The following is a 21,977-nucleotide window of genomic DNA, read 5'->3' on the forward strand; positions in this document are numbered from 1 at the left end:
TTATAATTGAGGCAAGATGGGAGAAAAAATCACAGATAGTCCATCAGCCTATTTATATTAAAAATGATATTAATCCTAGCATCTGCTATTAGCTCTCAGCTAATGGTTATACTTGCTCTGGTATTCAAATTTCTACTCCAATCTCTTCAGATCTGTGACCTTCAGGTTCTGCTGGTGTTCAATACTCCTTCATACCTCCATTCTCAGCTGAGTCAATTGGTCTTCATGCTCTTCCCTCCTTGAGGAAGTCCTCCTCACCCCATTCTTCAGCCTCATGATAACGACCTGTCTTCTATTCAAAAATGGGGTCTTTCAACAGCAGGACCACCACGGGGATAATATTGGGAAAGCAACTAGTATATGAATGCTGGAGCTGGAAGATGAACCCAGCACTCCAGCTCCTGTATCAGCCACTCTTCCTCTTGCTTCACTTCCTCTCCACTTCCCTGACCTAAACGATTTCTCCCTCTGTATTATTAACATCTTTGAATCTTATTCTGTGAATGTCCCACTACTCTTTGATAAAAGAGTCTTTCCACATTCTGCCTGCCAAAATAAGCTGCAGAAAGAGGTCGCCAGGAGGATAGGTCACAGGCGATCAGCATGAGCAGACCATTGTCCCCAGTGGACTAGTTGCCCAGGACCTCAATAAGACACTGGAATTTAGAGAGGGGTTCTTCAAGCCATTAAAAACATATATTTCATTTGCAATAAAACAGCATTAAGCATTCAATCAATAGATTGCCCATGAATATTTAAAAATCTGCAAAGAACTAGTCTCTCAAGAAACACTGAGATTGTCAGTTGTCATCAGAGAGATGATAGGGACCTGAATTTTCCCCCGGGGGGGCATTTTGTGCTCTGGGTATCACCCTTCCTCTCCTCTCCATCACGGTCTCTACTCACATGGGTTCTTGTCTGATCTTTGCTCCAAGAGGTGCTTTCATTATTCTCCTCCTCTATTTAAAAGCAACTAATTATTTTCATTTATTTTAAAAGAAATCATCTACGTAGAATATTCTCTGTCATCACTGCAGAATTAAGCTGTCATCTTTACAATCAGAAAGTAGGACATTGGTCCACACCAGAAAAGCAGAGGAGGTTCTCAGAGGTCACAAATCTGTGTTGGTCTTTTAGTCACAGTTGTTTTCTAGAATTAAATCATATAAAATGGGTAGTAGGTGGGGTGGGGAGAGCTGTGACTGGGTCCCCCTGGAGTTTTTAACTCTCAGAGTTGTCCTCACTGAGCTTCCAGCAATTTATCACTTACAGCTCAGGTTTTCCCTCCTGACACTGGTTCCTGAGGCTGTTTCCACTCCTCCTGGGTCTCAGTTCCAGGAACTGTACCTCTTGTATTCCTCTTTCTGGCTCTCTAAATCTTGAAGGCAGCAGTCTGCCCTGTGTCCTCCCTTCTCATATGCCTCCAAGAGCAGTTGATTTTTCAGTCCATTCAGCTCTTTACTTGTTGTTAAGACAGAGGGGCGATATCTAAGCTCTTTACATGCAGAACTGGAAACTGGAAGTTCACAGTGACTTTGTGTATCATGAGATCAATAATCTTTAAGGTAAAGTGGGCAGTGGTCTCATCATCTTTACCCTTTTCTGTCATCTCTTCTCCCACTAAATTCATACTACCAGGGATAGCATTTCTCTTCATTGAAATTATATTTGAGGTAGACATGAACTTTTAATATTTACCTTTATCAACCACTGCATTCCTTTATGTTTCTCTTTTGCAGTGGGAAAATACTAGAATTTTTTTTTGTATTTTTGAACTGCCAAATTCAGCAGATCTTAAAACAAAGCATTTCATGAAGAATTCCACTAATGGGCAAATCTGTTATAATAATTACTCTATGTTGAACAGATGAACATTGCTGCTAAACATATAGACTTCATAAGCTATTATACTTCAGGTTGTTTAGTGTAACTTGAGACATAGTTATTAAAATAGTGGGCTATTTTGTTAGCATTAAGCATTTGTTTTACATATAATGACCTCAAAATGCCTAGAATGGAACCAACTCTTCACAGCTTCTTCATATGATGTTATGTTTACAGAAGGATATCATTCATATTTAAATATTTATAGAAGATTTTAAATTAGTGTTGATAACTTCAGACCATTGGAATAGAGAAATTTTCGATAAACATACTCATGTATGCCACTGGAGAAATCCTTAAGGTCTCAAACACAGAATATATATCTTCATCTTTAAGACATGCTAAGTGCTGTTGTTCACTTTACTCTCATCAGGGTTGTGGCTTTCGCTGAGAGAAGAGTTTCATTTTCTTTTCCAGAACATTTGTTTCCCATGACTTGGGAGTTAAGGAACCTAGTTTGGCCTCAGTCTACCAAAACTCACCATGTGAGAAGTCACAGTGCATTGGGGGCCTTAATTGCCTTCCCTGTAGATTTGGGGAATGTGCTATAATATTTCTACATACGTCTAGAGATTCAGGTGACTCTTACCTGGACTTTTTCTGCCCCAGCAATTATATTACTGAGCCACTCTTTTCTTCTCTTGCAGCATATTTTCGAAAGAGTTCCTTCACATGGGACGCCTGGGTCACTCAGTTGGTTAAGCGTCTGCCTTTGGCTCAGGTCATGATCCCAGGGTCCTGGGATCGAGTCCCATGTTGGGCTCCTTGCTCAGTGGGGAGCCTGCTTCTCCCTCTGCCTGCTTCTCCCCCTGCTTGTGCACTCTCTCTCTCTGACAAATAAATAAAATCTAAAAAAAAAAAAGAGTTCCTTCACAGATAACTATGATGGTTTGCTGTAGCTGTCACGGTAGATTGCTCTTACCTCAGATGCTTTTTTAAGAAATAACATAAGTAAATTTATATTTACCCATGACCCAGGAATCCCACTCCTGGGTGTTTGCCCTAGAGAAATGAAAACTTATGTTCACATCATAACATGTATGGGAATGTTTATCTCAGTTCTATTCATAATTGTGAAAAATCGAGAAAAACATCCAAATGTCCATCCACTGGTAAGTGGATAAACTAACTGGATTCCATAGGACTGAAAACTACTCAACAAACCAGTGACAGACACAGCACATTGGATGAGTCTCAAAGACATCATGCTGAGTAAAAGAAGCCAGTCTCAGAAGATTACATACATTATAACTCCATTTATATTAGACACTCTCAAAAAAGGAAAGCCCCAGTGTTGGAGAACAGATCAGTGGTTTCGAGGGACTAGGGGTGAGAGAATGTTGACTACAAAGAGAGAGCACCAGGGAGCTTTTGGGGTGATGGGACTGGTCTATATCCCAATCATGGTGAGTGCTACACAAGCTTATGCATGTGTTAAAATTCATAGAACTGTACACTAAAAAAGTCAATTTTACTGCATACTTATTTAAAAATTAAATTGAATCAGCAAGGTATAAATGAATAAATAATGATATTAAGATAAATTAGTAGACCATGATTTACCACTGATTCAGAAATAACCTCAGGGCAAGAAAATATAATGATTAAGATCTCAGTTTTAGAGTCAGTCGTTAGAATTTTTTCCTGCTACTTAATAATTTTGTGATGTTGGGAGAGATGCTGAACTATGCTGAGGCTCACGTCCTCATTCATCAAACGTACGTGCTAATAATCCCCACCTCAATAAGTTGTAAGGGTAAATGCGAATACACTGTACTTAGCTGTTAATACTTTTAGTAATACTGTTAAGATTAGGGTGGAAATGGTTGTATATATTTCTGTATACATTTAGTGGTTTTCTGATAAGAAAAATCTGGCTATTACATCCCACTCCGCAAAATACATACAGGCACCCCCATCAACCCCATAATCACTGCCATACCCAATCACGCTAGGGCTATGCTAGAGGTTCCAATCTGTGATATCAAATGTTAACTACTGCTAAGCAACATCCTGAGAACTTCCATCTGAAGAATGCTGCAAACAAACTTTGGAAATTAAAAAAAAAAAAAAAAAAAAGAAATGCAGTTGGTGAAGCAGTGACTATTTAGAAATCCAACATCTTCACTCCCAAAAGAAAGACATTAGGGTCTTTGTCCTTGACTTGCCTTTTTCCCTTAGCAATCACTCCCGTAAACTCTCATCTAATCTGTCAGTTTCAGTGATTGCAGATTGGCAGCGGATGACTCTCGAATCTACATTTACCATCTTGGTCTCTCTCCTGGGTTTCAAGATTGGATTTCTAACTCCTGTTGGAGTTAGATTATCCGAGTTGTGATCTCTAAGGCATTATCTGAGGCTGAGCTCGTTCTTTTTCCCTTGCAAAGCTCCCTCTTTTTTCTGATTTCTCAATTCTGTTAACCGTGCCACCAGTTTGTCTGGGAACTCACCCCAAATGCCTGGTGTCATTGTGTCTTTCCTTTGCCTAGGACCGTGAAGCATGTTTTTGCCCTATTACCTCTAATTTAAACTCTTACAACAGTCTCCTCACCAATGTGACATATACTCAACTGCCGTATTAATCCTAAATACAGTGCCTTGTAACTTCCTTGTTTGGTAAGTAGATACATAAAAAATTCACTAATTACCTGAAGAAGGAATTCTAAACAATTTGTCCTAACATAAATTTATCTTGATTCCTCGCTATATCCCTTCAACCAAGCCGATAGTTTCATATGACTGTTTTACACTTCCTCAGTGTTACAGCTTTGTTAATTTTGTTTTATAATACAACAAATTTGTTAATATAATATTCCCTTTGTCTGGAATGCCCTGCACCTCGACATATCCCACGTTTCTTTAATTCCAGCTTAAAAGCCTTACCATGTTCCCCATATTGGGAGTGATTCTAGACTCCTTTGAGCTGACATAGCACATTCGTTATTACACTTTTATGAAATGTATTACTTTCTGCTATTCATTAGGAGTATTTATGGGTATATATTATATCCAGTGAGAGCAAAATATATGTCAAAGTCGAAGTGCTGAAGTGACTAGCCTTACACCTTATATTAGTAGGTGATCCTTATGTATATTCTACTGAAGAAAAATGAATGAGCGTTATTTTACCCAGATTAATCAGGTCATTTTTCTGTAGCTCCCCTCCACCCTCTAGCCCCGGAGTTCCACTGTGATTTCCTTCTGGATACCAGTGGCCAGAGTGACCCAGGCTGATTTGATTGGTAGATAAATAACCCCCCTAACACCTATTCTTTGAAAAGATAGCCAAAGCTGGCCTAACACATAAAGCTTCGGCTTAAGTCACAGTCTAATACTAATACTATTAGTATTCCATGGTGTTCCATTCACTTACTCAGAGCCCAGATATGTGAGGCTTGTGATTGCACTGTTTTCACTGCAGAGTATTTCACCTACAAAAGTATGTTTTTGCCCTTGAAAGAGTGTTGTTGCTATAACATGGAGGGAAGCCAAAGGGGAGTTAATGGCTAAAGTGTCTCTAGACTCAACTTGGCTCTTTAGGCTGATATCATTTCTTTGGGTCCTGGAATATGGGTCCCAGTTCCTGGAATTTGGGTCTGTTCCTATGGCAGTGAGGTTTTAAATTCCTGTTACCAGTGGAGGTTTACAATGAGAAAATGTAATAATTAACATCTGTGCTCCTTAAATCTGCAAGTTTCCAGAATTGTGTAAATCAATCGTTTTTGCTTCATTTATTTGGATATCCAAAACAGATTTGATACTAAAAAAAAAACCACTTAACTTCATTTTCCATGTTCCTTATTTACAGATGCAGCTAAATTCCTAGAATTTAAGGTTCCTACCCCACCTCCTCACCTCCTAAGTGGAGGTCCAACAAAATCTGGAAAATAAAGAATTCAGGTTTCTGTATATTTGAGGGCAGAGTCTGGGATTATTCCTTTGCTGAACCACAAACAATTTAGGTATTAATGCACACACTGCAAAGCTCTTACATGGCTAAGTACAACGCTCAATCCAGTTGTTCTCAACTCCAGTGTGGCCGCCATAAGGCACTGACCCTGTCGGCTATAATACTCTAACTTAGGCTTCATTTGCATTGTAAGAATTATGCAAGATGAATCCCTTTTTAACAAAAACGCATCTAATCTTCAAGGGGACTTATCCCCCAAAAGCTTATGAATGTTAGCTGCACAATGAGCCAACTCATCCAAGGGAAATATCAGGGAAGGAGGAGTAATTGTTTTGCTCGGGTGAGTCACAAAGCTCATGGCATGAGGCAGGAGCTCCAGTAAACATCCACTCCACCCACCAAGACCCCGGCTTGCTGCCGCCTCCTCCCTTCCCACCGGTTTCCATCATCTGCACCCTAAGGCTCTACTGTCCGTGGGAGTCATTTCACCCTTCCTGGGAGAAGCAGATACATCTCTGAGCTATTCTATGTTTCATTTCTCTCTTAATGAATACCACACACATGACTCTTGAATGTGAGTGATGCTAGCAATGAGTAATTAAGTCTGGTGGGAAGGACAGCTCAGGCGGAGGTAAATATATCTGGCACAGAAACAATACGTTCTGGTTTCATAGTTTTCTTTTGAGTGGCAGTGTCAGGTGGTCACGTGCAGTCTAAGGTTGTTTCACGTACAAACTGACAAATCTTGCAGATGACAACTCTTACTGTCCCAAGTCTCAAACATCTCAGCTGTAGACGGGAGGCAGTATTTTCACACGGACAGCTGTGATAAAACAGTAAAGCATCGCCATGATGGAGTTAGCTTTAAAACATGTCCCCCTCTCTTCTAAAGAGTGTTACAGTTTTAAAGTCGCTTTACTCAACACCTGGCCTAAATATGCCACACAGGGAGCACCTGGGTTTGGACTTGCATCATCCTAACAGATGTTTTTCTTGGAATCGAGCCATCCATAAAACTTAACTCCTTTCAACAAGCCTTTATTGAGCAACTACAATGTGCTGAGTACCTATTCAATCATTTAAAATGTAGGCTGTCTAAAGGCAGCATTTCATTTTTCTCAGTGGGGAATTCCATAAAATGTGCAAAATGTTTCCTGCATTAAGAGTGAACATAAAGAAAGCATTGCTAAGAGGCTTCTTTTTATAGCAAGGGTATTAAAAGAGCCATTGGATCCGGGTGCCACTTTACACCAAGCTCAGTCACTCTGGGAAGCCAAGGTCATTTCCCTGAGACCGTAAGGGAACACCAAGGCAGCTTTTCAGGGTCACCAGTATTTTACTTTCCTGGAGTACATGCTTAAATGTTTGAAACCTAAATGAGTCCTTTGGTAGGGATGCACCCAAACTTCATAAATGGGGCTGGTAGGGGCAGGAGGGGGACAAGTATCAGCAGGAGTAATTTATCTTCCGGAGCACAAAGCTTTTGTCCAACATTGTACCCTAGCGACTATTTGCCAGGTAACACGCTGATATGGAGTTTATTATGATGGTGATTTAAAAGGTTTTAGAAGAAGTGGTAGGAAAATAAGACCATGTTCATTTGAGAATCTGCCAGGCATCCCTTGAATCACTGCTGCAGGAAAGAAATACAACTTCAGTGTTCCAAAACTAAAAGGTAGTGATGACTGTTTCTGAATAGAATGTGCTCTTTCATCTGTATAAAGACAGTGCTTAAGGATGTGGGTTTGGGAATCAGACCACCTGGTTTAAACACCATTGACTACCATTTCCTAATTGTACGAATCTGTGCTAGTCACTAATTTCTCAGTGCCTTGGTTTTCTCATCTATAAAATGGGAAAAATAATAATAACCACCTCACAGGGTCCTTAAGTGACTTATTTAAAGGACAAACATAAAGAACTTAAAACAATGCTTGGCATGTGGTAAACGTTAGCTACTGTCATTTTGTACACATGTTTTAAGAAGGTAGTTTCAACATCAGACACCTAAACATTTGGGAATCAAGTACCATTTACCAGACTTGATATTACTTAGTTCAAATACTCTGTAATTTACAGATCAAACCATAGAGCTTCATTCAGTAAAATATTTTGCCAAAAGAAGCAGTTTTTACAAAAGTCCTGTCATCATTCCTGAATTTCTTTTTTTTTTAAGATATTTATTTATTTTATTTAGAGTCAGAGAATGCAAGCAAGCAGGGGGAGGGGCAGAGGGAGAAGGGGAGAGCATTTCAAACAGACTCTATGCTGAGTGTGGAGCCTCACACAGGCTCAATCTCATAACCTCGAGATCATGATATGAGCTGAAATCAAGAGTTGGACAGCTGGGCGCCTGGGTGGCTCAGATGGTTAAGCGTCTGCCTTCGGCTCAGGTCATGATCTCAGGGTCCTGGGATCGAGTCCCGCATCGGGTTCCCTGCTCAGTGCAGAGCCTGCTTCTCCCTCTCCCTCTCCCTCTGCCACTCCTTCTGCTTGTGCTCTTCTGTCTATCTCTCTGTCAAATAAATAAATAAAATCTTTATAAAAAAAAAGAGTTGGACACTTAACTGACTGAGCCACCCAGGCACCCCACTCCTGAATTTCCTTTTTTTAAATTTATTTTTTAAAAGATTTTTAAAATGTATTTATTTTAGAGAGAAAAAGAGAGAGAGGGAGCTCACGTGAGTTGGGGCAGGGACAGAGGGAGAAAATCTTCAAGCAGACTCATTGAACATGAAGCAGGATGTGGGGCTTGATCCCAGGATCCATGAGAACTGACCTGAGCCAAAACCAGGAGTCAGACACTTAATCCACTGAGCCACACAGGTGCCCCCCTCCTTTTTTTTTAAGGATTTTTTTTCCCACTCCTGAATTTCTTAATGTCATTCCTTTTTTTTTTTTTTTTTCTTTTTTCCCCTCCCCCTTCCCTCCCTTCCTTTCTCTCTTTCCCCCTGTCCTCTCAACCCTCCTCCTCCCTCCCTTCTTCCCAAGCTGGTCCTTTCGTTTTAGGTTATCCAGACAAGACATTTTCACAAAGTCTTCAAGTTTGTTTCAAGATAATTCTGGTCTGTTAATTTTGATACCCTTGATGTAATTAGCCAAGTAATAAATATTAAAATAACTACATATGATTGCCAAAAATTATCCTGATTTTCCCTTATTATTGAATCTTATTTTCAAGATTGTTTCCTAAAAAAGTAAAAAGTGACATCTAGTCCATCAGATTTAAAAACTTTGATGATGTTATCCCAAAGTTAAAACTCTTTACCCCAGGGTGCCTGGGTGGCTTAGTTGGTTAAGCGACTGCCTTCAGCTCAGGTCATGATCCTGCAGTCCCAGGATAGAGTCCTGAATTGGGCTCCCTGCTCAGTGGGGAGTCTGCTTCTCCCTCTGGCCCTGCCCCCCCATGCTCTCTCTCATTCTCTCTCTCAAATAAATAAAATCTTAAAAAAAAAAAAAACTCTTTACCCCAGAAATATTTTTACATGTGTGTGTTTGTTAGAGCAGTGATATAATTGTTCCCTTTCTCTGGAGATTATAGATTCATAGTTATTTCTCTGTTTTCAATTAAAAATAAGCCCTTTCATTTATATTATATATGTAAGAATAGTAACTATAAAAAATTCACATTGCCAAGTAGTAGAATCACATGGATCAAAAAAAATCCAGAATTACTTTAATAATTTTATCTGCTCCTTTAAAAAAATAAGCGCTTGACTTTGAAAAAGAAAGGCTATCATTATTTCTAAAAGCATTTGCTCATTTTCCTCTTATAAAGTTACAAGGTTATGAATTATTATAGAATATAGAATTACATATTTGAAAGGTTCAGAAACAGAATAGGATTTGAATATATGGCAATTTTTAAATTACAGGATTTTTTCAAAAGAAATTAATTTTTAGAGACATTTTACATACTTAAATGTGCACAAAGAGAAAAAAATTAACACACTTCTAACATTTTGCATGGAAAAGTTGATTGCAAGGTGCAATATGGTACTAAATGAAATCTTGAAAAATATCTTGACCCAATGGAGTGCAGACATGATTTACAGTCTGTGAAACACAAATTGCCACTAACCCTTCTTCCTCTTCAGGCTCTGATGAATTAGAACAAGGATTCTTAGCTCTCAGCTTGGCCCAACTACCCCCTCACTCTCTGACTTTGCTAACATCACTCCCTCCCATCCCCTCATTTCCTTTTCTCACCTTCCTTAGAAAGATTTAAAGTTTTAGGCGAAACCATATCCATCCAGGTTTCAAAAGTCAGGGCTACCATCATCCAGGACTGGGGATGTGGGGTTCACCTTTCCTGGAGAGCCCAAGGTGGGTTAAGTATTTCCACAGAGGCTTAATGAGCATATATCCAAGGGAATGTTTGTTGGAGTACCTCAAAACTTCCAGGTCTGAGAAGAGATAATTCCATGGAGGCACCTGACCATAGGCATCCTTTCAGTCAATATGCTCTCATAGGTGGGCCTCAAAGAGAGAGGGTTAGGGCTCCCTGAGAAAAGGAAGTCCAGTTCTTTCTTTGAAGTTCAGAGAGAATTGGATTAGAAATAGGCAAAAGTGGTCTTCTGAAGAAAGTAACTTTGCCTCCACACTTTGTTTCTAGAGGTAGACTCTGCAGAAAGATCTGTAACTACTGGCCTGATTTGATCAATGAACATTTGATAACCATCTATTGCATGCAAAGAATGAGCTAGACTATAGGAAGAGAGGCTGGTGAAAAAACTCAGAAGTGCCTTCCAGGAATTTAAACAGTGTGAGAAAGACAGCAGTGCACAGGGTATTCCTCTTTGTGTCACCAGAGTAATTCGCGCTGCCCAACAGAATCGATCCATTATGAAGGGGGTGGTTAAATAAATGAATACATAAATGTATACAAGAAGATATGACATAAGGATAGCAGAGAAGTAAAAGTCAACAGCCATGGATGTGAAACTGAGGAGACAGTGAATTCTTCATGGAATGATAGGCCACCAGAACATGTCTAATGGTAGGAGAAGCTTCTGAGATGAATTTTAAAGAAGGGTTTCAATAGATAAAGGAGGAAGGAAGAGGTGTTTAGACAAAGGGACAGATAGGAGTAAAGTTATAGAAGATTTAAAAGAAGAATCATATTGTTTAAGATGATTAGAGCATAGAGTTGGTGGTGAGGAGTCAGGCTGGAAGGACAGATTGGGTCTTGACTGTCGAAGTCCTTGACTAAATAAAGTGTTGGTGGATTTGGACATTATTCTGATGGCAATAGAAGCCAACAAATGTTATTGAGACATGGAGCAAGGAGACCAATGAAGGATATTGTCATAATCCAAGTTAGGAAAAATGAGGTCCTTGTAGGAAGAGGGTGAAATTAGTAGACAACTTAGCAAAGTAATTGATAGTCTTTTCATTGCATGTTGTAGGAAGAGTAATCATGAGAAGAGAAAGAAACAAATTCTTGCACAAGGTTTCCAGTCTCAGTGTATGGTAAGATTATAAAAAAAATATTTTCACATCCTGCTGAGTTATATAAAATACATATAACATGTAAATACAATAGATATAATATATAATGTATATTATATAAGTTTATATATTATATTATATATAATATGTAATACATATTATATAAACATCACACATCAACCACTAAAGGAAATTATTATTATTAATATTTCCCATTTGGATGATGAATCTAAGATTCTGAGAGTTTTAACAACTTCTCAAAGACATAGCTGGTAAATTTGAGGAATTGCATTTCAACCCGATCTGACTGAAGATCATGTGAGCTCACCCCCTGGGAGATGACATAAGTGAGATATGAAACCGACAATGGGGAAAAAGTTGGGAGGAGGGCGATTATGTGATCAGTATTTTACATATAGAGTATAAGTTACCCCTTGTGCATTGGTATGGAACTCTCTGGCATATAATTGGAAATTCAGTTCAGAAAATCATGAGACCAGGATGCACATTTCTGAGTCTTCTGCCAAGAAGTGTGAAAGTTAGAGCACTGTTAAAATTGCTCAGGAAGAGAGAGTAGCTGAAAAGAATTTGTGTGGATGCTTTCAATTAAAGCACTGCAAGGAAGAAGATAAAATTAAAGAGAATGAAGAATAATCAGAGAAGTAGGAGGTGAAGCAAGAGAGTGTAATGTCAAAAAAGGCAAGAGTTTCAAAGAGGGGCCATATGCTTAACAGTGTCCCATGCTACAGGAGGTCAAGTACAATCAAAATTTAAGTGGCGTTGCTGAGTTTAACAATTACTAGGTCACTGATGAGATTTATGAGTGTTGTTTCTATGGAATAGTGGAACCGAAGTTGGGTTTCAGTAAGTTAGCAAGTAAATGGAAGATGAGGAATTCGAAAAGGTAAATGAGTACTGCTCTTTCAAAAACAAATTAATAATGCATGAAATATGACTTTTGAAAAAAATACAATGCAGATATACATAAAATAAACCTTAAACATCCCCATTCACCAACCACTCAATCCCACTTACTTCCCCATGGTTACTGGTTAATGATAGATTGCGAAACTTTCAGGTAGTTTAATGTGTTTTTATGCCCATACATAAATGAACACCCACATATATGTATATACATATTTAAGTATATGCACAAATAGTCTGGAAGATAGTTAATGCTCACCAAATATTCATGTGTTCCCCTATATTTTCCCTTTCTTTGTAACAAGTTTTGACCAAGGGATTAGGTCCTTTCCAAGATGATAAAGTTAAGAACCCTAGAACACATTTACCTTTCTCATCCCCCGCAACTGGGAGACTTGCCCAAGAAATCGAATTGGAGCTAAGAGGAAAGAATCAAGAGTCATTTCTTGCCAAGAGAAAGCAGAGAAATAGGGGACAAGGAGAGAATTCATATCATAAGTATATTGGAGGTCTTCATGATCTCCAGGCACTTAGCAGCTTCAGAATCCAACATCTAAAGGATTTCCAAATATGTGATTTGTTTTTGGGTTTTTGTTGATGATTTTTTCTGAAGAAGATTATGGGCAGCAGCAACTGTCAGGCCAGAAGGATCTGCTGGTACAGCTCCTTCATCCATGAACTTTATGTTACATTTGACAGTGTTCATGATGGGGTCACGGCCCATGGTAGGATGGGTGGATATGGGTAATGTGGGGGGAGGGGCTTTCAAAATTGATGAATGTGGATAAATTCTGAAATATTTGTTATGGGCACAAAGCACACAAGTCTGATGTTCATCTTCTCTTCTTTTTTTTTCTGTTCACTTTCTTTTCTTCAGACTGTATATAAAGAAAGCCCATTTAGGCATCAATTTTGAGTTGACACCTTAGAAAATCTGAGGTAATTTTTTGTTTTTAAGAGAAAGCACGGTCACCATTTTAGAGGCAGCAGCAGAAAGACCCAAGAGCAAGTGGAAAGCACAGAGCTAATATGGCACCAGTGAACAGTGGGTATGTTGGGTTCTCTGAGCATACATGTGAAACCAAATATCCAAAATAAAAAAAAATAAAAAAAAAGGAGTTTTAGTTTGGTGCTTTCTCTCTGGATTGTGGTTGCTGGGTTTAGTTTCCCCTAAAACAGATTTTGATCCATGGTAGCCAACATTTGTGTACAAGAAGAAGTAGCATCAGATTATTGCAATCAGACTATTGAGGTGTAATCTCATGTTCTGGACTTGTGCCAATGAAATTGGGTCATTCTTGAAAGATAACTGAGGTTGTTCTTGGCCTCAGGGTTATAAAAGCAGTTGGTATGTATGCAAACAGGTAGCTGGACTGTTTTCTGAACCAGTGAGTAGGATAAAAACAACAGTAATTGCTACCATTTATTGAATTCTAACTATGAAACATGTAATTAAGAATATTGATATTGGGGGCACCTGGGTGGCTCAGTTGGTTAAACAACTGCCTTCAGCTCAGGTCGTGATCCTGGAGTCCCAGGATCGAGTCTCGCATCGGGCTCCCTGCTCAGCAGGGAGTCGGTTTCTCCCTCTGACCCTCCCCCCTCCATGTGCTCGCTCTCTCTCTCTCTCTCTCAAATAAATAAAATCTTAAAAAAAAGAATATTGATATTGTTTCATATTCAGTATAACTTTTTAAGTTAGAAACTTTTATCTGCATTTTGTAGTTAAGGAAACTATAGCCTAGAGAATTCAAGCAATTCACCCAATGCCATAGTGACTAATGATGGCAAAGCTAAGACTTGAATCACGGATCAGGTCTGGCTCTGAGCCCCTGTTCTTCATCCTGCACTTTCAAAGCTGACCTTTAAAGCTTGTCCTTCCTAAAAGGAGGATGGAGCTCACATGGACAAAGGCAGAAATTTCTCTTTTTCTCCAATACAGTTGATGCCCAGAGATACATATGCCCACAGGGACCCGTGCATAGTCACTTTTACTTACAGTGCCTCCCCCTCACCTCTTCAGCATCTTGTACCCTCCATGAGAGCAGCTTAATAGGCTACCATGCAACCATCAAGAAATGAGATCTTGTAAAGAATTGTGGGAGGTACACAAGCTGTTCTGTTTTCTCTACAGGGAAGAAGGCACTGAGCACTGAGAAGATTGGAAGGATAAATGGAAGATTGATAAAGCAATCAGGGGAGGTGGGGAGAGGAGAGCTGTAAATAAGCAGGTATACACATGTGGTCCCAGAATGCAATTAAACATGAACAGCTCCTTTGGAACTGACGCACGGACCAAGATTCTACATAGTAGAATGTCAAGCCCATTTTAGATTTCTGGATACAGATTAGAGCACCTAATCAATATCTTGAGAATTTTGGCTATTTCAAGTATTTGAAGAACAGGTTCTAGGTAACCATTAATAGTTTATTGTCTTGCTCGCTTTCCTTCATTCAAAACCCAATTCTTGAAATGAAAAAAGACAATACCTAAAAATTTATGTTAATGAATTGCTATATTACATAATGCATTATGGATCTGAGATTTTCAAGGTGTTTAATAAAATTATATTATACTAGGAAGGTTAACATTTGCTGTTACACAACTGACATAGTTAATGTAGGATGTTAGGTAAGAAACATTTACTCTTTGTGAATCCTTTCAATGAACTAAAACTTCAGAACCAATTAGGTGTGGTTGACATTTGCATTTTAAGAATTTTTCAGATTAGAGACATCAAGCCTTACAAGTATATCAAAATGACAGCCTTTCACTAACTTAAACCATCTTGCCCATTTGCAATAAAATCTCCATCTTCCTGGGCCTAGAAAATGTGTTGAACTCATAGACTAAACATTCAACAGTTGTATGCACTCAACAGCTTTATGACTTTTTTTGGTGCCTTTGTGGAATCATCCTGGAATCAATTTATCTTCATGCTTCAAAGAATCCTAATTCAGAAGTACTCCAAATGTTTGGGACTATTTTAAGATTATTTTTCTTCTGGAAGTTTAAATGTAAACTAAAATGAATGCTTTCCCTTTAATTTTATACTGTTTTAACTAACTGTTAAAGTTCACCTTATGTTCAAACTATAGCTTTCAGGCTTAAATGCATTTTCACTTCTATGATTATTCTATTTTTAAAACTTACTCTCTTAATAATACTTATTTTCCACCCCTTCCTCCTCCATGCTATGATAAGCGTGGTCAAGCAGTTAGACATAGAATGAATTGAATTTTCCATTGGTTCCCATTATAAAAATAAAGACCTGTTTTTGTCTCGTTCTAAAAAAAACAAAATAAAAAGTGGGCCAGGCTGAAAATTTAGGTGTGGTAGAAATATGTTTGGTCTTGATGATGGTTTTTTTAACATTAGAAGTGTTTCTCAGCTTATATTTTCGGGAATGTCCAGCAAATCATTCTTCATTGTCTTCTGTAGCATTTGGTGTTTGCAGGGTCTTTCTCATGCCTGATATTGATAGGCTCACAGCTCTCTCTGGACCATAAGAATGTCTCCTGTCACATTTGCACAAGTAACTATGAGTATTTCGTTCCTCCTTTCTCATTTTTTTGGGAGGCATTCCCTGTTCCAGTGCCTGACAGAGTTTATCCACCGATCAGTAAGGTCATTTATTGAATTTTGAAAATCTTATTTAAAATGTTTAATTATATATGACAAATTTACTACCATAGGAGCATTTTGAAATTCTTGAAGCTGCACTCTCTGAAACTGAGGGATAACCTATCTTTCTTCCTCTTTCTCCTCTTTCTTCCTCTTCTTTCTCCTCCTTTCCATGAAGTGTTTATTTTGGGGGAGTGAGCACCAACCATGAAGCACCTTGCCTTGCAGGATGAATTAAAGGCATTTTCCTTTTGGTTAAAATATTTATTAAAAGCCATGTTATAAAAATTATGTTGTAGATAGATTTTTTTTTTAAAAAAAACTGATGTTTCTTTTAGATGAAAATTGAGGATTTTCAAGGAACTATTTTTTTCTTGGACATAGTTAACTGGAGCATTTGCAGGGGTGTTAAAACAGAGAAGGTGCCAGCAAAACAGCAGTGAAGATACTAGAAGAGGGTGTGGGCTGCTGGTTTCTGAGAGACCCAAGGGAAGTGGCAGCCTGTCTTTGTACCCAAGCTGAGCCAAATATTAGCCTTATTCTACTCCTTTGTTCCAACACCACCATAGTCTCCTGGTGGCATCTGGGGCATTGCATAGGGTCAGTGTATTCAATATAGGTGTCGGAGACTGATGGGGGGAAAGGACGGAAAAGATTTACTTTTTAAATAACTTTTCTGTTTAACTGTGGAAGCAAACAGTATTTTTATGCATTACAGCTCCCAGAACTAACTAATTGACTATCATTGACAGTGAGAGGGGCATATATATATATATATATATATATATATATATATATACACACGTGCACACACACACACACATATTATATACAGAGTCTAAAAGGAAGTATATTAAGTAGTACATATTTCAGTTTTCACCAAACACTATTGTTTGTATAAGTTGTTTATGTGAAATACTTTTTACTTTACATTTAATAATGCATTAATATTTATGAGGACATAATTTGTACTATATTCCATCGTAATGTCTCTAAACCTCGGTTGCTGGCCATTTAGTAGGTTTCTGTTGCTATTGGTATTACACAAATCTTCAGTGAACAATGAACATAATTTTACAAAAAGTTTGTGAACTTGACCCCTAATTTCCATAAGATAAATTTCTAAAAGCAAAATTACTAGATGCTAGTTTTCAAATTGCAAAATCATCTTCCCAAAAGTTTATAAAATAACTCACTTCCCTCAAGCATTTTAGAGTTTTTCTTAACCTTCATCTTCAACAATGTGTTAAAAATGTAATAATCTAGGTCCACTTGAGATTTGAAAAAGTCTACATATTTTTCAATTTGTAATCATCGGGTTTCTAATGAAATTAAGCGTTTCACTTTCTTGCCATTTGTGTTTATTTTTAAACTATATCAATATTTATTATCATATAAAAGAACCTTTTATATAGCAAGGTCATTAACACTTTATGTCTTTATTACTAAATACACCAATATGTTTTTCCAAGCCTTCCATCTTTAATGTTTCAGAAGATTTCCTGGATGATATATTTAGAACTTAATTTTCATTATACTTTAAGAAGTTACATATTAGAATGGGATAAATTATTTTAAGAGACTGCTATTTCATGTCCTAAGAGAAAGTGCATGCTATCTTGTATGCTCTAAAATTTTAGTTTGCTAATAAAAATATCTGTGAAACCCAGCAAAAAACTATCCCTTTGTTTACTGAAAGGCAACATTCTAGTTCAGGAAGAAATGTCCTCATTCATTTACTAAATATGAGCATAGATTTGTGAATATGGAATGATGTGTCCCTTCAGTAGAATATTTTAGGGAAAAGGGTGTTTTGAGAAGCTTGGTCACTAGAAAGTTTTGGGAGGCATACTGAATTGCTGTTGTGTAGACCATACACTGTCTCTCTGGAGCCACTGAACCCTTTTTATGTTTGATGAGATGCTGTGTGTGATGACCGAGCCATGTCTGAGGGACAGTCCAATCCTCCACAAAAGGGCTGGAAAATTAAAATTAAAAAAAACAAAACAAACATGATTAAGGATATAGTGGTCATTTATAGGTTGCTAATGCTAAAAATCCCAGGGCAGAGAGAGGGGAAGGCAAACAATGGAGATCTCAACCACCCTTTGGAAAGGTGCCCATCACAAGAACAGACACTTTTCTCTCTCTGCCGCCGACACCCTGCATGCTTCACTGCTTCACTCCCCCTCCACTCTTCCCTTTAGTATCTAATTCAGACAGACTGTCCAGAGCTGTACCAGATAGTTTTTTCCCCTAACTTTTATTGTCATGTGGAACATTATTTCAAAATTATGCTTCATAACAAAATGGGTGCCCTAAAGGAAAAAAAAAAAAAAAAGATTTTCACAGAAGAAATAGGGGAGATTATGGGCCTGGAAAAAACCCAGCTCTCTATTTGTCACTTTGCCTTAATTCTGTAGGCCAGCTACGGCTTCTCAACATTCTTGACCTTGAGAAATCCACCAGCCATTAGGCATGTGCTTGAACATGGTGGGGGTAAATGGTGACAAGGAACAGAGTTCTGTCAGAAGTCTTCCTGTTTGGCACTCAATCTCAGGCATATCTACTTGAAAAGTAGAAAAGAATAAACCAAATAATCACTTCTAGTTTCTTCTGCTTATGCAATTTATAATCCTACAGTATCAACATTAAAATGTTAAGGAAAAGATATGATCCACTTATGAAAGGATTATCTAGTTGGTCACAGAATAATGCTCTCTTTGTATGGGTCATATGGACAATTTCTAATTACACCACCTTTGAGCAGATGAATTCCTGATGAATTTAGAGCTTGGTGTCTTTGGAGTAAAGGCAAAAGTGACCATCTTATAAGGCCCCAACGACTTCCTGGATATTAGTTTGGATCCCTCTGCAGCAGCCAATCAGAATCTATAGCACATTTATTACTCAGCTCCCAAGGCCAAATCATTAGCCAGGCATTATGTGTACAGAGGATGTATGGCATTTTGACACTCGATCATTTAATAGAAGGAACATTTTAACTTTCATGCTTGGTCTATATAAAGCTTAAAATAGCAACTATTGCCTTTAAAATGTTATTTTGCTTAACTGAGTAAATGTACCAGTCACCCTGTGTCTGAGCCTGACCATATTCCTGACAGCCTCTTCTTCCAACTCTGGGATGAAGCTCAGGAAACGAGTACATTTTAGGGGGAGTAAGGATAAAGGAGAAGGTAAAGACACAGAGAGTAAAGAAAAGGTGGGTATCAGGATGAATGTGAGCATGAGAAGTAAGTTTCAAGGGTGAGATCAAGCTCAGGGATGTGGTTGAAGTCAGGGGTCAAGTGGGGATGTGGAAGGAAGGGTCCCAGAATCCCTACAGTACCTGATCTGCCATATCCAAATATCCCACTCTGTCAGGACTTTTGAATTTTTTTAAAGATTTTATTTTTAAGTAATCTCTACACCCAATGTGGGGCTCGAACTTAGGACCCTGAGATCAAGAGTCGCATGCTCTACCAACTGAGCCAGCCAGGCCCCCATGACTTTGAATTTTTGTTACAGGTGTTGGCATCACGAATCTCTAGTTTTAGTTATGTAGACATGTACAAGTCCATTCAATCTTTGCTAGTGAACTGGATATCTCTATATGTCCTCCAAAATGTCATAGAGAACAGAGAAAACAAACAAACAAAAAAAAACATGTCTTAGTTTTCCTTGGAGTTTTAAATTTTGCTTCTGAACTGAATACAAATGAAGTGCTAAGTTCCACAGTCCCACATGTCTCTGAACTGACCCTCTCCCCCAAAGTTCAATTAAATCCTTCCTGAATGTGATTATTACCGAAACCTAATTTTTGTGATCATTTGCACTATGTAGCACCTTCTTTCTAAGGACCTTTAATTCCTTTGTAAACTCCCTTCCCCCATTAGGAAATTATGAAATGTTATGTAAATTTGCTCAGATTTATCTCAGAATGTGGCTGCCAAAGCATATAATCTTCAGCTTCATAGTGATGAAGGGAAATAAATCATTCTAAATACACCAATGGCATTTGACTAATGAATAAAACTAATATTACCTAACAGACTATTTAACCTGTTGTCTCAAAAATTCTTACAGCCTGGTAACCTGAATGTCAAGTTTCAGACCACAGTGAAAAAAAAAATTTTTTTTTAACACAAAATAGAAACCTGTGAAAAAGTAGAGGTATAACAGATTGGAATAAAACATTTAAAAATATGTTCTTCTGTTAGTGGTTTTGACATTCTCTTCCCATTAATAACTTGTAACAAGCTCTTTAAAGTTCTCTTGTTGAATCAATGTAAAGTTATTGGATATAATTAAATGACAAAAAGCACGATTTTAAGAAACAAGACTAGACTGTTCACCAACCAAAATAAATGAAGACAAGAGAAAAAAAAAAAAAAAAGAAGAGAAAAAACAATATAGTAGGCTTCAGGTTTGTATTTTTAATTGTCTTCAGTGTAATAGTAAACATAATATTTAGGTAAAAATGTGTATTTTACATAAACTCTTAGCTGATTTTACACAAGGGGAAAAAGTTATGATACTTGATTTATTTTTATTTGCCTTCCCTAACTTTCATTCATCCCACATAACATATTTTTTCACCAGATTTTTTTTTTCCCCAGAAAGGAGGATCACGTGATATAAGACTGCCTTGATGGATCAACTCGTTAAGTACATCTTTTGATTTGATATTTCTCAATTTTTGCCAAGCAAAAGCAACTGAAGTGATCTTAAAGTTAAATCTGAATCGTTCTTAATGTTTATCAACACGGTCAACCCAACAAAGAAGTTGGCTTAACAGTTTGTATTTAATCCTTTTTATAAGAATAATGGCTGCAGATTGAGATATATCTTGTATAAAGATTCATGCTATGTCACAGTAATTCCAGATGCCATTCTATATTTCACCTTGTGGTTTGATTCACAGACCATACAGTGATGGAATATGAGTGATGCAATGGTTTTAGTTCTCTTTCAATGGGAGGAGAGGAAGAATCAAAATGTTGACCTTTTTTAGTTGTTCTAGTGGCAGGGTGCTCAATGGAAGATTATTCTCACAATGGCAAGTAAAGAAGCAAGTCTTATCTCAGGAAATAGCTATTGTAAAAATAATAATAAAGCTGTTGCTTCTTTTTATCACCAGTTAATTGCAGAACAGATGCCATGTGGTATATTTGCATTTCCTACAGTACTAGCAATGAACAGTGTTTATGAAAGCTATCCCTTTTACGGTGACAAAGGCCAATAGAAAAGGTGCACTTGAGCCAAGTTAAAAAAAAAAAAAAAGGGAGTGCCGCCTGGATGGCTCAGTTGGTTAAGCATCTGCCTTCAGCTCAGATCATTGTCCCAGGGTCCTGGGATCCAGCCCTCCCAACGCAGGGCTCTCTCTTGCTATCTCTCTCTTTCTTGCAAATAAATGAATAAAATCTTAAAAAAAAAAAAGAAAGAAAAGAAAAGAAACTGCAGTTCACATAAGGACTACAAGATTATCTAGGGACCAGAAATATGGCTGCTCTTAAGACAAACTGAAATTTAACAGTTTTAAATTGTGTGCAAACACTTAAAAAATTACACACACACACACACACACACACACAAACACAAACACAAACACTATATCTAAATAATATATATGATGTAGACGAGGTTAGACCAACTTCACAGTGTAAAAGTAACAATAAAAGTGAGCCTCTTCTTTTATCCTAAGCAATAAATTTTTTCTCTGTTTCTATGTTGTTTAAACATTATTCCTACAATTTATAAAATTTAAACCATGAGCTCAGTTGCTTCTTACCATCTCCTTTTATATAAGGCTGAACCAAAATATACACTTAGAACAATGAAGCAGTTCTTACATGTAGAACATCCCAGTCTCTGGTTACGGGCAGCAATGATTTAATTCTTACCTGGATTTTTCCTACCACATATTTTATATTTTCTTACCTCAAATGACCCTCAGCTAAAGTTCACTTGAAACATAGATTTATCTTAATATTGGCCCAAGTCAGAGATTATTAGAAAGTAAACTCACAATAAAAAGTACACTATACACAATGCATTCTACCCCAAGCAGAGCGCCTTAGACTGACATGACATTTAGCGGGATTAGAGGTGGGTGGGGATAGCACACAGAATAGAGCCAAACAGAACTAGTCTTAAAACCCAGATACAAAACTGAATAAGAAA

The sequence above is a fragment of the Phoca vitulina genome, unplaced genomic scaffold, assembly GCF_004348235.1.
Source record: "Phoca vitulina isolate PV1807 unplaced genomic scaffold, GSC_HSeal_1.0 scaffold1, whole genome shotgun sequence".
NCBI lineage: Eukaryota > Metazoa > Chordata > Mammalia > Carnivora > Phocidae > Phoca > Phoca vitulina.